A 19,649-nucleotide genomic window follows, 5' to 3' on the forward strand; every position below is an offset into this window, starting at 1 on the left:
AATTGTGACACAAAGCAAACAACACATTATCCAGTGTTAGCTATATATACTACTATCCAGGTGGCTCAGGAAGTTGCTATTTTAATTGCCAATAAGACCTTTTTATTTAGCTAGGAAACCGAAAGTATTTTGAACTAAGAAAAGGAGGGAAAATAAAAAGCAGAGATCCTGATGGAGGTTTGGCAGCTCTGTTGTGTGGTCATTATAAAGATTACAGACTCAGAACAACGAGTAATTCATTAATAAAAAAAGAAAGTTTCTTTTGTACCCTTCTTGTGCTTTTGACTGCTAAACTGTGTTAAGAGCTGTGACTGATACATACATGATGTGAGGATGCTCATCATTAATCTTTCAGTAGAACAGAACACAGAACAGTCTGGTGTGACTAGGAAGAGATTCAAGGAGTAAGATCACCAGAGAGAGAATGAGGTTTAAAAGGTAACAGGTCTGAGGTCAATGTCCAGCTTCACAGTATGAAATAATTCTTTTTCTGTTTAGACTTTAATTATACTAAAGCGGACAGAACTTCATTAAAGCTCAAAAAGCTCACTGTTCCGTGTCACAGTGGTCAATCAGAAGTCCTTTCTCACCACTCTAAAACTTTTTATATACCTCATTAAAGACTTAACATTTCACATCTTTACGGAAATCAATATGTACAAGTTCGTTTACAAAGCCACTGTATTTATAAAATTATTCCTTATTTTGAATTTGATGTGACACTGGGTTCAAATAAATTGCTTTATTTTGTTTCCTTAGTCAATGAAAGGCACTGCTAATACAAAAATGACAACACACAAGCAAGGAGTATAACTGCTCCTCTCTCAGTTAGTCTCTTTCTAGTTAACTGCAACCATCTCTCTCTTGGGCAGGACCTAGGTTTGTTTCATTTGAATTTAAGAGTTGTAATCTCCAAATATGGGCTACACAAAAACATTACAAAAGTGAACCTTCATATTTTTCAGGTGCAAACCAAAGCCAAATTAAACCTGGCTTTGCTAAATACATCTGAAATTCAGTTGAACATACAAGCCTAACTCTAATGAAATATGTGTCTAAATGTAGGTCACATAATCTGTGCCAGGCCACATGGGTGGTTAAAGTTTTTAAATTGGTAGCAGCTAAAGTACCGCATCAATCATTTTAAAGTATATATGAAATAAAATGTTGTAGTTAAAAATAAAATAAGGTTTCCCGTGGGCTCAACCAGTAAAGGTGCTTATTTAGAGTGCAGAATGAGCCCTGTGGCTCAGATGTCACCAGTTCAAGACTGGGTCATGTGCCAGCTGTTGCCAGGATTCTCCAAACAACAGTGCACAATTGTCACAGTACTGCCAGGTACAGTGGACATTGTCCACCATCCGCACTGGGCTCTCACAGCTTTTGCCGACATTGCAACTTCTGCAATTTGCCTTCAGTAACCTCTGTCAATAATCGAACGGCTCTCCAATCAGTTTTAAGGCACTGCAGAGCTTGCAATATTTCAAAGGTTGAAGCCTTGAACAGGCGGATGCTGGAGAAATATGTCTGCAAGCCCCGTTTCTCAAGGTGTAGTCGGACGAGTTGTACCAGTGAAGGATTATCCATCCATCCATTTTCTAACTGCTTTATCCAATACAGCATGAAGGGAGAGTCACAGCCTATTACACAGCCTGGTAGGATACAACCTGGATGGGATGCCAGTCCATCACAGAGGACACACAGATACAAACACATGCACATTCACAGCTGGGCCAGTTTTGTGCACTATGGGAGGAAACTGAAGCACTCTGTGAAAACACACGTGAGCATGTAGAGAACATACGAACATACGAACTACATGAAGTATGAACATACGAACTACATATACGAACTATACTACCGTCAATTCCAGATGAGGTAGGTACGTTGCTGAAAAAAATAAGCAGTTCAAAATGTATTTCTAAACACTTTTTTACTCTATCTCTCTCTATATATAACTATATATACTGTAGTTAATGGTTATAGTTAATATAGCTGTGTATTAACTGTTGTATATAACCGACTATATATTATATAGATTGAAGTAGTTCAGGTGGGTAGCTGCGTCAGCATGCATAGGCTGCAAAGGAACAAGTAATAGGTTTTATTCCATGCAGAAAAGAGAAGAAAGAAAACATAACGTTTCGATGTGAGGGAGAAGCCTGAAGAAGGCTCCACAGCCGAAACGTTGTTTTCTTTCTTTTCTGTTCAGCATGGAATAAACCTATTACTTGTTCCTTATATATTATGTAGTTCTATATGTTATATACAACTATAACTATATGTAGTCATATAATAAAGGAGCATTCTCTTTAATATTGCAAAAATTTAAGGTACACTTTTTTTTACGTTTGCCTCACAGTAACATATGGAGCTGCTGCAGAAGACAATCTTTATTTCAAGGATTTTCTGAAGGTTTTACAGTATATGGCCTGGATGATGACTGTCTTACTAAAAATAAACTGAGGAAAAAAAAAACTGTGGGGGCAGGACACTTTCAGATAGTTAAAGGTGACATCTCATCTTACTAGAGAAAAAGACTACATTTTCGATGACAAGACTGCAGGAACGACTTTAAATGCATATTAGGGCAGGGCTGCAGTTTATCTTGCAGGGAAGGAGAACCTTCGAGAATTTTCGGGCCACATGTGTGCCTCTGTTTTTCTTTCAGCAGGGAGCTTGCCTGTTTGACAGACAGCCGCGGCTTCCTACAAGGCCATTAGGGATGTGCCATGTACACACTGTTTGAAAGACACAGTTTATAATTAGCAACAGAAACACTAGCCCTGCTAGACATACAAAGACCTTGCTGTGGTTGACGAAGCTAAACATTTGTAGAAATCCTGATCTCTTGCACGTGCAAAATAAAACCCCAAAATAATAGGCTAAATGGTTGAAAGTGATTTTACTTAATCACGTTTATTAATTGCACATTTACATGCCAAAAAGGCAAAAAAATAGAAAAGTTGATACGTTTTGCAGAGTGACTTCAAAGATGGTAGGAACAGCAGCTTGGGTAACAACTAGTAATGTTTTACCAGTTTTGCAATGACTATGTTAAAGAAAAATTGCATATTTAAAAAGATGATTTAGATTTTAGTTTGCAGGATAACAATTATCAACAAATCTTGTTTCCTGTGCATAAAGTATAGTCTGCAGCCATGCATTATGAAACAGATCTTGCAGCAGATCCATTAACACTGTAACAATAAAATGTCCAGTCTTGCTTATATCTGTATTCTGTTATACAATATGGGGCTTATATCCACAGAAGCATGAAAAGTCAACCACAATTGAATTATGCCTAATTATTTAAAACAGGGGTTTCACTGTTGTGGGATTCTTTTAAAGATTCCTCTTTACTTTTAAAAAAGACACTGAATAGGCCAATTGTGAAAATATGACAGTTCCCGTATTGGGTGCCATTTATGAATTCAACAGAATTCAGTTAATTTCTCCATTGAAATGGGGCCAATAGAAAGAGAAGGGAACAAAATCAAATTCCATAATGAAGGAGAAATGTGCCTGTTTGCACAAACAGATTTGTGCGCTTTCAATAACAAATTTGTTTTAAATTTCAGGATTCTAACCTGATCAGCAAAAGATGTCCGACTTCATTTAAAAGCAAATTGGGTCATTTCGTGCCATCTCAAGCTCAAACTTTTGTGCGACTTTTAGTCTGCAAGGTTACAGAAAAAACACTAACTAGTGCCAGTCGACTTCAAAGTTACAGTAATTACCACTAGAATAATAAAGCCAGTCTTCACTGGGAACATCTGTATTCAGAGATCGCCCAGGCCATGACAGAGCTGTGATGTTCTTGATTCCGTTTGGTTTCTCGTATATCTTGAGCTGGACGAACACAGCTGATGCTCAGAATCATACCTCCTGCTGAGGATGTTAAGGGATCTCCAAGTCAGGCGGCAGCCTGTCTGTTTCAGCGATCACCTGTCTACCCGAGCAGCACAAAGATGGTGAGTGTTTCAGGGCATCATAACTCTGCCATGGTTGGATGGCTGTATGAATAGATACGCAGATGGGTACAGATGAAAAGCCATTTTTTTCATCCAAAGTGCTAAGCTGTAATCCTGTTTAAAGTGAATATTCTATCTAGCTTTCAGCTAATTGTGCTGGCTAGTGTTGGCATGGATGTTCAGTCTAGTGGTATGCATCCACTTTGCCTGTGAAAATGCCTTTGGTACACATGCAGCATTATTACACATGCAGCATTATAAAGTACTTGCTTTCAGCAACACTTTAGTTCGTTTTATCTTCCAAGAATCATCAGGAGAGTAAAAAAAAACACACCTGCTTGACTTGCTAGACAAGAGAGAATGTTACAACAAACATGTAAAAGAAAGCAGATTTAGAAAGCCCCATGGGATTCCTGCATCCTTAATATCAATGCAAACCATTGCAGAAATGAAATTTTCCATCAGACAGCAGTCTCTTGTGTCAGTAATACTGCATGCCATCCGAGACACTTTTGGGGAAGTACTTCATTTTCATGATAATGCATTTCAGACAGGCCACTTAATCATCCACAGCTCAGGACCACAAAACTTTAACAAGGATGATTTGCACTTCAGTAAGGAATTCACACAGCAGCCCTGTTTGTGGTGACCTGTGTTAATGCACATCATCACACCTTGATGAGGACTGTAGCCAAAATGTGAAGGCAAAGCCACTAAATGAAGGTCTATTTTTCTTTGTTTTTCTGTTCCCTGTGCACCACGATTTCAGCCTTCTCTTTCATCACTGCAGTGCTCTCATCGTCTTTTTCCTATCAATATCCCTGTTGTGACATTCAGACGTTATGCTTTTCTGATTCCCCCAGAATCTATTGGCACTGGCATGGGTAAGGACTTGATCTTAAAAATACTGCTCAGACATCTGAGACGGCTTCAGAGAGATGTCAAACATCACAAAATGCGGCTATGGAAGGGGGAACGACATAATTATAGTCTAGTTTGATTTATCTTGCTTTGTGGAAAATATTCTTTGTGTACTTTTTCTAAATTCATCAGTTTAATGATGAACTCTACAAGAAGAGTCTTGTTTCCTCCGTATTACAACATTTAATTAAGATTGTCCTGATAGTCGAGATCTTCCAGTATACACAACAATGCTGGCCACGACGTCTTGCAGATTTATATCTCAGAGGTGGCAGGTGCTGGCAAAGACTGTTTGAGCCAAAATACATCCTTTGTTACACTTGTGCATCCATTTAGCAACAAGGCAGGACTCTGAAACATGCTGTGCCAGCCCTCAGTGTCTTGTTTCCACAAGCAGCTAGAACATAAGAAAGGTTACAAACGAGAGGCTATGTGTCTCATCTAGCCTATTTGGTAATGACTAACTGAACAAAGGATCCCATCCAGCCATTTATTGAAAGAAGTCAGGGTATCAGCTTCAATAAAGTGGATGGGTAGCTTGTTCCACACTCCCACAACCCATTGGGTAAAGAAGTGCCTCCTGTTTGCAGATTTACATGCACTACATTTCTACTTGTGCTCTGAGGGTTGTATTTCACTGTTTATGCTGAGTTCACTGAGCTGACTTCATTAAAGCCTGAAAGTTGAATGAAGGATCGGCCCAGGAGTTTTTTTTTTCATTTTTAAAAAAAGGAGGAGGCACTTCTGCGTCTTTTCACTTGTACCAAGACCGGCAGCAGACGGCCTTTTCTAGTCTCACCTGATCCGTGAAAAGGCATGGAAAGTAAAATTAAAAGGAATAATCATCACAGGGTAATGACTTCACATTCACGGCTGCGTGATTTTGTTACCTCAAGTGTCCCAGTGCTCGCGGCACCATGCAATCTGCACATGGTGAGGCCTGCAGTCAGCTGCGCCTTTCACTGCTGGGAATCCCCATTGCCTCCAGGGGTCATTTGAAATGAAACCCAAGGCATAGCTGCTCAGCTGGACACCGATGCTCCATTACAGTGGAAGTGTAGGATCCCACAGGAGCCCATATGACCTTGCTAAAACTGACACCTTAGATGCCAGTTATTTTATTGCTTTGGTGTTTGCAAATTCTTTAGAAAAGCTAAGCCCTCTACTAACAGAAAGTTTCCCCTGATTACCTATGGTTAATTGCATTGTGAATTGAGCTCAGCCCTACTTTATATTTGTAGACACTGTGCTAAAAATTCTCCAGTACATTTAATTACATTTGATGGAGAAAGTAAATGTTAAAGTACTGTTTTCTATAAGTAAACATTTATATGTTTTAATAGGATCATAAATAAATCCCAGGAAACAGTTTCTATTTACATGGACTGATTTAATAGGTTACTTGCTAATGTAGCTTAAAAAACATACACAAATATCAACTTGGTTTCAAAAGTCATTCATTCACTCATTCATACAGCACAAAGAAAAACTGTACAGTACAGAAAACAAATCAGTTCTAGCGGAAAGAAAAATATTGTTTTTCCTCCAATGCACGAGTCACAGGACGAAAACATCTGCTCTTTCATTCCCCGTAAACTGTCCTCTTGACAAACAATCCAACCTAATCAACAAATGGCAACAAAGGGGGAATTTAAACCCAATTAACGCAGCCTGCTGCCAGAATCTAATGGGGCTGCTCTCCTTTTAATTAGGTGAAAAACAGAGATTAGAGTTCTTCCTAAAAGGATTTTCTAAGACACCTTTAGGACGAAGTATGATTGTTATTGATTTTTTTTTGTTATAAATTAGATAGCAGTACTCCGAGATATTCTTTTTACACTATTCTTTTTAACAAGATAACAATGATAAAGTGATATTTAAAGAAAAAGTTATCCTGCCGCTAATTAAATATACATAGCAAGGAGATAAGACTTGGATGAGTACTGTACTCTGCTATTTGGAACAGAAATGAATCACACAGGGCTGAAATAAGTACATGCTGCTGGGAAACGCACTAAGGGGCTTGCATTTTAATTTCCATTGTTGTCAGCATAAAATGTAAAATGGGAAAGATATGAGTTTTACCCTTCCCCCCACCCTCCTTTTTTTAAAAAAAAGCCTGTTAGTTCATGGAAAGACTAGGTCCCAAAGGTCAGTTTCAAAAGAGCAACATTAATATTTTTGGACTGAAATAAAAGACCTTCATATGTTGTGAATAAATGATGTAATTAAGACTGTTATTCTGCAAAGGCAAAGCAACATTTGAGGTCTTCCTTTGGGTTAAACAGAAAAAAAGGCAATATAGAAGGTCAGGAGGAGAGAAAAAACTCTTCACGCACATTAAAACTGTTTTCAGAAAATAGAAGTCTTGAGATAGATAACACTGGCGGGGGGGAAGAGGCTTGTTTCCAAAAAAGGAAGCTTGTTTTTTGAATATATCTGAGAGGCCACTACAGCAGCAGTGGGAATGCACGTGTTTGCATCAATTTAATGATTCGTGTCAAAACACGAAAGACCATACCATACCTACATGCATGAAAGAGCTGGCATGGTTTCAGCAGTACAATATTTAGACTGTACTTCACATGTAATCTTTCTTGTTCTGCAGTGATAACAGAAATGCACTGAATTGCATTTCTGCCTCTGCAGTGCCTAACCTCAGCCGTGTTAGGAAATAAAATTACAGGAGTACATCTATCTGCATTTCGTACATGGCACTTCTGAACTTCCCCTTCTTAGCTTAATTAGGCAAATGAGGATTGATCAGACACAGAATAATTTAGGGAAACAAGCAACTGACACGTTGTGAAAAGTAGGAGAAACATTTCCCCAAAAAAGTGTGCAATTTAAACAATGAGCATCTCTTTTTTTAAAAGGTCCGCATCTAAAGCTACAAGGTCAAATCAGTGCGGTTTCAGATCACACAATATTTGCTGGACATGCAGGGTTGGAGGATGGTGTTGACAGGGTGGCCTATTTGTCTCCCAGTGGGATGGGGGAAGGGGAGCCGGAGAGCAAGAGACACTTGTCTTAGCCAGACAGGTCCTTAAAGCTATCCCTGCATTCCTTGTGGCTTATCAGGAGCAGGACTTGTCAATACTGTGAGATAGCTATAGATTTTTATTTCTTTCTATGGACCCACAATAGAGAGGTTTCTCTTTAGGAAGGGGGGGGGGGGGTGTACGGGGTCAACAGGACACATATTGCAACACTCCAATAATGATGCAGTTTGCAACTCCCATGAAATTTACCCAGCCACTTCTAAAGTATGAGGATTTTATTTGGCCCTGAAATTTAGCTTTTTTAAGCTTCTTTAATATCAAAAGGGGGTTGCTGGAAGCAAATTGTTTATGATGTGCATAGCATTAGGAAGAGGAAATATCCTCCCATGTAGAAAAGCTATTTTATATTCCTTGGCAATTTCTCTTATAAAAAATACATCCCCTGAGGTGATCTACACTGGCTCACTATATAGGGACGTTTAAGAAAAAGCCAAAGCACATACACATTTGAATTGAGTTATGCTTTATACATGTAACTGTCCAGGGTGTATCCTGCCTTGTCTGCTGGGTTCCAGCTCACCGCCATCCTATATTGGACTAAGAGGTTATTGAAAATGAATGGATGGATGCTACATTTAAAACATAAATCACAGTCAGGCAGTTAGTAATTTGTGAGATTTTGTATTAGTAAGTGATAACAGGAAAATCAAATCTGGGTTGGGTTTATGGTGAGAACAAGAGTCAGGATCGATCCACAAAGCATCTTTTTTTGCTCTACTTTTACACCATCATGAAGAACGCATTCCACTGAGGCCACCCACTCATGCAGAAATCTATGGACACATTCATTGCTCCAGGTTCTATAGAAGAACTCATTACAAAAAATAATTTTCTAAATATTAAAGGTCCACACTGGTATTAAATCTTTTCATCTTTCTAGCCTGTATTATGGCCACTTCCCCACCCAGCCCCTCCCTGCTCTCATCATAATTTCTGATTCTAACACATAACACAAGCTCTGACAGAAGTATTTAAATAAGTAATGATAAACTACTAGTGCTGTTTTGCTCAAATTCAGTGCAGATCTTTTCCTGGTGAGCAACTGTATGTTATTCGGTGACGGTGGCACAAAGGCAAAAATACAATAACTCAAAATAATAATGCCAAAATCTTTCTTTTCTTCAATGAAAAAAGCAACATCAGTACCCCTTGATCAATTTAAATAGACTATCTGCCTTCCCCTGCTATGATAAATGAATGAACAAAATCAATCAATAAATAAAGATGGGGGATACAAGGTAATGCAGTTTCAATGTGAAGATTAAAGAAACCTGAATACAGAAACAAAGACCAACCCTGGTGAAGACCAACAACAGCAGAGTTAAAAATAAAATAAAAAGGTATGCTGCACAGCTGCTCAGATGGTTTGTGGTTTATATCCTGTCGGCTCATTTAAATCACGACAGCTGAAATGACACTGGCTACTCCTTTTTCAAGAGCTAAAGATAAGTCACACACTCCCATATGCAGTTTCCCCATTGTGGACCGTTTACTGAGGGAAAAAAAATGAGAACGAGTTTAAATCACCCACACAGAAATCCTGCTGCATTCTCACTGTAATCCTAACATCCCCACCCTCTCCTCCAACTGACAGATGTAACTATGCAGCCTCTGTGGCTCTGCAAGAAATTAAAACTTTCACCAGTACCATCCTCATACATTCCAGCACTAATAAAATCCATTTGTTTTCAAAGTCTGCAAGCCTATTAATATCATTTCCAAAGCGGCATTAATAATGCAGCTATACGAGATCATCATGGCTGGAGTAATTTAACAAACTGTCAGGTTACAGCAACAAGCCTGATGGTAGCACCAGTCGAGAGAACTCCATATATTAGAAAGAAAAATACAGATTGAGCTACAAAACTACATACTAGCCATTTACAATGCAAAAAAGCCTTCATAATACAAGGTACTCACCTTTAACTCTCTGCGGATGGAATGCTTTCGGATTGTAAAGAAAATTATACTGACAGAATGATCATTTGCAGAGGGATTCCTGTAGAATGCACTTTCAAGGTCTTCTCAACCGAAAAAAAAATCTATCTTGTAACAAAAAAAATCAAAATAACACTCAGGTGGGTGCACACTGCATGAAGTGGAGAAGCTCTCTCGTCTGCTCTGCTGGTGCTGTTTGCCAAGCAATCGGGAACACTTTTTACCAGTCTAACCAAGCTCTGTGTGCTGTAGGAATGCTTTCAGGTTAGGTCACTAGTGGAAAACTGTGCAGGCAGCTTGCAGTGCATGAAACTGACACCCACCTAACCCCTAGTTTATTGGAGTGACTCATCAGCTATTACCCAATCACAGCCCACCAGCCAGACTCAGATTAGTATCACAAGGCTCTGGTGCTCTTGAGCTGTGAGGAAAAACGAAGCTGAACAATTGCAGGAGCTTTGTACCAAGGAAGAGAAAGGAAGTTTATCTGAACCCCTGAAGTCTTCTTACCATCATAAAACTACTCTTAATAACAGATACATTTACCACCTATACGTTACACACCTGTACACTATAGCAATATACCGTTACTGTAAAAACCTGTCAGGTGAGCAATTTCAACTGCATTCACTTCATCCCTTCTGATACAGCCAGTTCCACATTAATTAATACAGTACATAAATCTGGTTTCAGCACAAAAAATGCAAGTGATCAATTGGTATTTGTTACATAAGGAAAACAAATCAGTGCTGGATAATGCAAAAACACATCTGCCCTAGATAATTGTATATTTGTACATGAAATTTCTATAGGTCCTTGATAGAACCATTTATGATGGAAAAATCACTAAAGTTTAACGATGATTGAAATTTGTTTTAAAGGTACATATGGCTTTATCTGAAAGAAACGCATTTTGACTTATTTCTCAATTTTTCTCCCAGGAAGTAATTTCTCTGAGTAGACATTTGATCATAACCAACATCTGTATCTTAATAGACCATACAGACACGATAAAAGCAAATTTGCCAAAAGAAAAAAAAAATAGAGACCTTGGTTTTGGGAGAGCAGAGAAAAGTCATAAAATTGTGTACCACACATTGTACAGTAATTGCTATATGAAACCATTTGCTGACAGCACATACTTTGCAAGTCACAAGTGGGCAAGATAAAGAGGATTTCTTGCCATAAAATTGATCTAGTGTAATTTCTCAAATTGAAATTTGGAACAAAGGTTGCAATTGCGATAAAGTTGTTGACAAAGGAGACATTTTTCTGTCATCATAACCAAAACATTCAAAAAAGTTTCATATCAGATTTCATATTTATATCCGATCAATGCTGCTGCCCCCTTCAATGATCAATCTCCTTCTAAGAACAATAAGTAACATGATTAATAAGAATGTAAAATGACTTAAGAAAAATCTGCATAACTCAAAAACAATTAGATACCAATATCTGCATAGTACATAAATATCCATGTAAAACAAAGTGTATAATACATATCTATATATAAATAGCTCCTACATCTTCGCATACAAAAAGGTTAACTAATTTCATCCTACTAAATGAATAATAGGATTAATCAATCACTTGTCAAACTGAAGTGTAAGCTCCAGTGGAGCCAAAAGTTAGGAATTTGGTTTTGTAAGTGTTGCCAGTTTCTAATATTAATAAGGATGATATGGGATCAATTATTCCTGGAAAACAGTTTCCTTTCCCCCCTCTTGCTTTACAAAAAAACAAACTGGGGCACACTTCAGTTTAGTGCAATGGGTATTTTGGATACAAGCCACATTAAGAATTCGTAGAAGAAAATAAATTTTGGGTGCCATCTTAAAAGCGTATAGCCCACAGCTAGCACTCTAATCTCAAAGTGAGCTACTAAGAGCAATTTTTTATTTTTATTTTCTAGTTAGGAAAAAGGGAGAGAGAAATATAGAACAATAAAAAAGATGATTTCTTTACTGTTAATACCACTTCTCCTAAACTTCTGTGTTGTGCTGAAAATAAGCATTGACATTTTATACACATAACAGAAAGGCCTGATGACTGTAACTGTGAAGCATGTCTCCTTCTATGCATTCCTTTTCTTCTCAAATTCAAAAGCCATTACACTGACGGCTGGCAAGGAAATCGTTGCTTCCACACCAATTAAGTGAGGAAAGGAAGACAAAATCTTATATATCTGTCATCTTATCTGTTTCACTGCAAAATTGAGAGGAAAATGCCACAACTGTAAGCTTTGTCTAGACAGTCAATAAAGTATGAACAACATTTAAATCTTGGAAACTCAAGATGTGCCAGCGTTGCAGAAGTATACTGTCTGTGGGATCTACAGTATTACGATCTGAAAAACGATCCATAGTTGCCCCAGCTCTGGAAAAAAATCATAAATGTTTGGAATCCTTGGTGTTAAAAAGCGCATTTAACAAATACACGACTTTTTATTTTTTACGCAGCGACAAGTCAGAATATGACTGTCAGTTTGTGGATCTGTTACTGGAATAGGTTTCCTGCTTCAGATTGGAACACTATAGCCTACCGAGACCACACTTGACCCTGAGCCAAGGCATCAAACACTGAACGAGCCTGAAGCTATTGGCAGGGCCTGCGGTATTCGGTGCGTCTCTATAGATGTCAGAGAATGAGGGTGTGGGTGTGTTAAATCAATGTAGCAAATAACTCAATGTCCTGGATGCACAAATGATAAATTAGTCTTTTAAAAAACTTAAAGTAAAAAACAGCAAAAAAGGCTTAAAAAAATTAATTATCTCTTGCTCCAGCACTGCCTTATGATCCTGGCACTTTGTTGATGCAGAAATGTCTCTCTCTGCAGCAGCAGAAAAGGCAAAAAACAGATAGGTTAAGGCTTCATCCAGCATTAATGACTTATGCAGCGACCTGTCCAGCGGACTGCTAGTTAGTGCAAACGTTTAACTCCTCACGGGTAAGAACAGTCATTTGCAGCTTTTAAGTCTACATATATGCATAAGCATAAATAATTTGAAACTAAATAAAAAAAAATCAAAATATAACTAAGGTTGAGATTTTTCAAAAATAAAAGCATGCATATATGAACTACTAAGAACAATATAATAACAAAAAGGTTATTAAATGTATCCATTCGTAATTCTACCCAGTTATTTCTACCATATTCATAATCAAAAAATGCAAATTTTATCTTGATGTGAATGATTCAGATTGGCTATCTAAATTGCTTACTGACATTTGTCAGACAGCAACCTCCTTCAGCTTCTTCACACTGAAGTGAATGTCTTCCCTGCAACACAGAAGGTGAAAGATGAGACGCCTTTACTTCTGCTGTTTGACTCAAGCTTACAGATCATTCCCTCTGTGTTGCTGTGGTTTAGGGTTTGGCGGAGAAAACATTTTCACATGGGACGAATGCAGTCACAGCAGATGAATGAAAGAGTCGGGACATTTACCCTTACAGTCTCTGAATGCATTCATAACATGCATCCCATGAAGCATGAAACATCCATATGCATGGGTGAGGCAAACTCAAAAAAGAAGTAGATCGCGCTATGGTATTTTTTAGGAGAAACAACCAGAACTGTTCATGTTTCAATGAGAAAGAAGCAAGGCTTGTCACTCTTACCAATCAACAAGTCTGTTTAGTATAAAATACACGAATAAAGAACTTCTATATATTCTTAATATAACAGTGTCTACAGGATGTTTTTATAAAGAGGCTGTTTTTTTTTCTTGTGGTTAAATATTAAAACACTTATTCAGACTCTGCTCCCAAAAGTGAATCCAATGTCCAGATATTCCTGTCTTCTCTAAAGACAGTAAAAAACTAAACTCTGAAGAGTCCATGCCCATAACCCTTTAATTCTACAGTGCTCACAGACTGAAGTCCAGGCAAAATCAAACTCTTGACCCACTCCCACTAACAGCAAACTAACAACCCACGCCTTGATGCTAGATTTCATAGCGAAGGAAGAGGTCTTTAGGAAACAAAAAAGGCACCATCAAGCCCTGGGTTTACAATTTGTGATTGGTGGGTGGGACAAAGTTTGGAACTGGTCTGGGACTAACTCAAGGAAGGATAAGATTGCAAGATTGTGTGAACAAGCTAAAGGAAAAAGAATATACAATACGTTGCACAAGTTTTTATTCCCCTGCAACATGTCCACATTTGTGCTTGCAACTGTGAAACCTTTAAACTGGACATTAGACTTAGAATATACAATTTATCTTAAACCGGATCAGCTAAAAAATGCTGATAGTACGTAAAAAAGTGAGGTTTTCATAGACAATTAGTCAATTCTGAGTTGCATAGGTCTTTATTCTCTTTTCATTGGCAAAGGTTAATCATTTCAGGTGCAAAAACGTTACAAAATTAATGTAATGGTCTCTGTCCATGTGTAATTGATGTAAATCAAGTTTGACTTAAGAGTCATCCATCCATAAATTTCTTTGGTTTCATATTGGATTTCAAGCCACAACTCACATAGTATTAAGAAACCAACCATGATGACAAAGTTAGGAATAAATTGGCACAGAAGCACAGGTTACAATAAAGTTTTGAAGCCAGTGATCATCATTGAGAAGTAGAATGTGTCATAAAACCCAGATCAGGCCAGTCTTCCAAACTGTGTGCCCAGGTACACAAGAAATGAGCAAGAAAAACCACTGTGAAACCAACAGCAATTTTGACTCCTATTTCTGAAGTGGAACTCTGCAAAACATTCATTCTGCATACACTTACAATATCCTGGTCCTTACATAGTTGCGCTATAAAACGTTTAAGCTGCACTACAGACATCTGGTAGAAGATTGTGCTCAAATGAAAGAAAAATGTAACCTTCTGGTCTAAAAGCAAAGTGCTACATTTGACATAAACCCCAAACCTGGAACATCAGCCAGTTAACATGATCCTAACTATCAATCATAGAGGTGACAGCATCATGTTATGGGGTTGCTTCTCATCAGCAGGAACTGTGAAGCTTGTCAGAAATTATGGGGAAAAAAGGCACAATTTTTTATTAAAATCATAGAGGAAAATGTGCTTGAGACTCCCAAGAATATAAACCTGGATTAAAAATGAATAGGACTTTAAGCACAAGGCCATATTAGAGTGGTCTAACTAACAGAAAGTAAATGTCCTTGGGTGGCCCAGTAAAAGACCTGACTTGAATTCAATAGAAAATGTATGGAGAGACTTGACTATTTCAGTCTATCAACAACGCTCAACAAAATTGTCACAACTGGATTTTTTGCAAGAAATAGCTAAAATACAATGAAACTGGTAAAAACCTATTCAAACAGGCTTACAGCTATAACTATTGCTAAAGTTGCTTTCACCAAGTACTTAAGGATCTGAATAAATTTGTTACCAGAACAATTTCAATTTGTTTAATTTCTATGAGATTTTGCTGGCATTTAACCTTTCACATATAACTGTGCAACTGAATAAAAAATGTTTAAAATACTTTGGTGTAAAAATGGGGTTCTAAGTGAAATTGTAAATCTTTGGCATTTTCACCAATTCAAGACCGTTATTAAACAAAACAATTGCAGCTACAGTAAGTGCGGCAAATCCAAAATAAAAAAAAAACACTCGGCAAAATGAAAAACACTTTCTGTCCTCATTAAAAACCTATTTCTTTAAAAATTCATGAACAAAGGCAAGTCAAACAGTTGGACCATAAAAATTGAAAAGGAATTCTTCCAAAATTGCTGTGCTATTGTCAAAGCCACACACCCATATGGGATCATTCAAGTGTCGTGGACAGACAGAAGCCTAGCCGTAGTAGCTAAATGGTTTCTTTTCAAGTTAGGCTTTCTCCACACAGAGAATCTCAGTTTTGTTCTCCCACTGGACACATCATCCTCTGACACAATCAATCAGCGGATATTGCATCTATTGATAGGCAGCAGGCTGGCCTGAAGCCCTGCTGCTCTCTTCAGTATTGATCTCTTTCCAGAAACATAACCGAAAGCCACAAAATAGTTACTTCCTCCCTGACACAGCCACATACCTCGATAATAAGAATCGAATGTACTGATCAAATAAAACTACTTCCGTTTGAAGATATTATTCTTCCTCCAAGTTGACCCTTCCTGGAATTTACAAAGTACGAACAGAAGATTTAGAATTTGTACATACTGTAGGGGTAGGCGATATCGCAACATTTTTCCTGTATAATATATATTGAAAATTGTACCATTCCAATCAAAATTTTATCTTCACTGTTACATGGTGCACGAAGCACAGGGTGGCCAAAACGTAAGATGCTTGACTCTTTTACAGGGTATGAAATCTCAAAATATTCATAAGAAAATGTGGGTTAATATTACATAATAAGCTAGTTCTCTCTCTATTCCACAAAGCCTGGGACAGGCACCAAGTCAGAAGGCAAAGGAAGGTTATGTTATAAAGAAGACAGTATACTGTAAACAGCTGTGCATTGGAGCAAAACCTTCACAAAGAAAAAGACTATAATTTTGTCCTTACAATTCCAACGAGATGGCAAATGCAGTTACTTTTCTCAGTTTCAGCATTCTACTTTATAAAGTGAACATTTTAATTTATAAAACCTGTTCTCGGGGTTACTGGGAGATGGTACTAGTACAACAATGATATACTGTATAAAGCAGATGGTAATTATCAAAAATATTTTTGTAAACCAACTTATCACTACTAATAAAACTCAAAGTTCAATATTTTAAAACCCAAAATTATGTAAAGCACAAAGCCAAAAATCTTCAAGAATTGAAATATTCAAATAATTCACAAATCTGGAGTAACCATATTTTTAGGAATACATTAGAATAATAAGTATAGCTAGAATAACTGCGATGAGTTCTTCACAAATAATACAGAACATGAATAATATAGAGAACTAAAATTTCCCTTACAAATACCAAGACTGCAAACACTCCTTGTCAGCTCTTAAATCCTTAATGGCATCTTCTATCATTTCCATCTTAATTCTTTCTACCTACTCTTAGCTTTCTGCTAGAATTATGTCACTTTGTCTCATTATGAACCATTGCAAATAACTATGAGCCTGTACTGTCCTTTGCACAACTATTATGGTTGTTATATTGTGTAGTGTTTATGAAGGATTTATGATAACATTTTCTAGTCTCATTCAAGTAACACACTAGCAGGTTTTTTTTTGCCGTTTTCATCCTGAAAAATCCTAACATTCAAGAAAATGTTATCAAATGTGCATTTTTTCTGGTTGATGTTTCTTCTTAAACTCACCTGTTGTATTAGACTCTAAATATGGTTTTCAGGAAAAACATGCATTTGTACAAATATGTAAAAAAAATCACCAATAAGTCCAATAATTCACAAGTGCAACACATAAAAGCTAACAAGAGGAGACCTATGCATTTTCTTCGACAGGAAGAGAAGGATATTCTCAAGCACATGGACTGTTAAGTATCAGTAGGATGTAAAAAGGCAATAACCTTCCTCACAGTAATGTGTAAACTTCATGAAGGCAGTGTCAGCTCTTCCCATAGTTCCTCATGACTGAATTTATATCTCCAACTGGGGCTCTCCCTCCTATTGAAGCCTTTGCTCAAGCTGCTCAGTCCCACAGCATGCAGAAGATAAAATACTGTTGCTAAATTAACATTTGCCACACGGGACCAAAGGCACAAAATAAAATTCCAATTCCACACTAGCAGATGTCCTATATCAGACGCTCAGATGCAGCTACCTTAAAAAGCAAGTAGCCAACCATTTCTCTCCTGTGCATTGAATCACAAAACAAAGGAAGATCTAAAGGCTGGAAACAGAAAAGCTTTTGTTCTGAAAAGTGTGCACTTTGGGGCACTCACAACCACACCCGTTACATATTCTTAAAGTATACTAAAGGAATTATTTATCAGCCATTTGCATGAAGTTCTTGTCATGTGGAAATTTGACCTATTCGCACATTTCTTAAGGCTTTTAAAGTATTAGAAATTTCAGTTTCTGAAATTAGTTCATGCTTTAGAAGCAAAAGAGAAAACAATGGTAGTGAGAGTTTGCACCGGAATGTGTCCAAGGAAAACCCATTGTCTTATACCCTTATAATCCTTGATTTTTTTAATATTCACAGTGAACTTTTTAAACCTAATACTGTCAGTACAGCATATATTATATATGAAAACAACAGAAAGTGCTTTTTTTCCTACAAATCATAATTAAACTACATGTATGCAAACTGTTCTTATAATCTCTTCACAAGGACAGAGGTTAACAATTAAATACAGATCCGAACGCCTTAAATCCTATGATAATTTACTGCATTCATTAACTTTCAGGGACAGGCTATTTCAACAGTGCAGCACATTAAACACAAGCAGTGGATTGAGCTGTGTAAAAGACTTCACACCACTTGCGGAAATCAATGTCTATGTGAATTCCAGGCAACGCTCACAAAGCACCTCCAGCACATTAGTGCTTCCTCTGTAATGCTGTGCTAAGGCCGTTCTTTCAATCTACTCTAAAGGAAGTCTTTTTACGAAGATTTCTTTATTAGCACCACCCCCCTGCATCCCCTACCAGTTGTAATTGTAAAGCAAAATGAAGCATATGAAGCTTGGCTGTATAATATAACATATACAATCAAAGGCATCAACCTGACTAGAGCAAAATGGCATCATCCCTGAACTAAAGATGTCCCCCTAATCAACTTGTGCTTAAATTAAATAGTAATGCTGTGACATTGCTCTCCCCAGTGAGCCGCTGCGTCCATGAGCAGTCGGTAAGCGAGCTGTCAGATTGAGCACAATAGACAGAGTGCTTTCCAATGAGCTGCACCATCAAGGGCAGACAGAAAGTGTGCAACTGGGGATTTGCCTCATACTTGGGTGATCAGGTTTTTCTCTATAGTAGTTTCCTATCTTCCTGGCTGTGCTGTTCATGGTTCAATAGCTTCAGCTCCCACAAATGAGCTGGAAATCCTCAGATGGCCACTTCAGACAAACCAGCTGTGAGGACAAGGGAAGCAATATTTAAAACTACTTGAATATAGGATTCTGAATTATATCTGCAATAAAACGGTCATTCACTTTACAATAACGTTACTTGGGCTGAATGAAGAATGTAAATAAAGAGGATGAACATCCTGATTTTAAGTTATTCAAAGTACTTTGATTTATAACATTACTTTTCCCCTAAAACAAAATCCACATTTTGTCTCCACAACAATAAATCCATAGACAGAACTATTTGATTGTATTTTCCTTCCGTCTTCACTAATTTAATAGCCATCCAGCCTGCAACACCTGTTTAATCAATAGTGACTATCCAGAGGGATTTAGCGGTCTGCTGTGGTTTATCAAAAAAAGACAACCAGACTACTTTGGTTCTTATCATTTTTATCATCTTCCCAAGAACAGCAGCTGTCTTCATTCCTCCCTAAGGAATTCCAAGGTCTCGGAGAGTAAAAAATACAAAAGTAAAAACTATTTGTGTGCAGATGCAGGATAGAATTGAAGTTCCTATTAAATCAGGAGTGAAGCAAAGCTGCATTTTCCAGCAGGGTTTTCATGCATTGAAAATGATGTTGCAGTGTGATAAGAGGAGAATTAAAGCCTTCATTTCAAAACATTATCTACAGAAAGGTACAGAAGGTGCAAAGTAATGCCAGGAAACTCAATGTACAAATCATTAGCTGACAATCATTTTACACCATCAGTATTTGCATAGTTTTTCTCCTTAAGATTTTACAGTACAAATTCTCTCAAATGTAAAACCACCATTTAACAGCGCATGCTAACA

At 37.5% G+C, this 19,649-nt stretch overlaps 1 protein-coding gene across 3 annotated transcripts in view; it reads right to left on the minus strand.

Moving 5' to 3' along the window:
* prickle2b (prickle homolog 2b) overlaps positions 1 to 19,649 on the minus strand; it is a 94,128-nt gene that overhangs the window by 33,485 nt on the left and 40,994 nt on the right. Inside the window, exon 1 of one of the 3 annotated variants that reach the window (XM_088916833.1) lies at positions 9,878 to 10,240. The exons of the other annotated variants lie outside the window; for them this stretch is intronic. The gene's annotated coding sequence lies outside the window, so the exon portion shown is untranslated. Of the gene's footprint in view, positions 1 to 9,877; positions 10,241 to 19,649 lie in introns of those variants that run through there. 3 annotated transcript variants of the gene reach the window in all.

Source organism: Atractosteus spatula, chromosome 5 (genome assembly GCF_055471065.1).
Source record: "Atractosteus spatula isolate fAtrSpa1 chromosome 5, fAtrSpa1.hap1, whole genome shotgun sequence".
NCBI classification, from domain to species: domain Eukaryota; kingdom Metazoa; phylum Chordata; class Actinopteri; order Semionotiformes; family Lepisosteidae; genus Atractosteus; species Atractosteus spatula.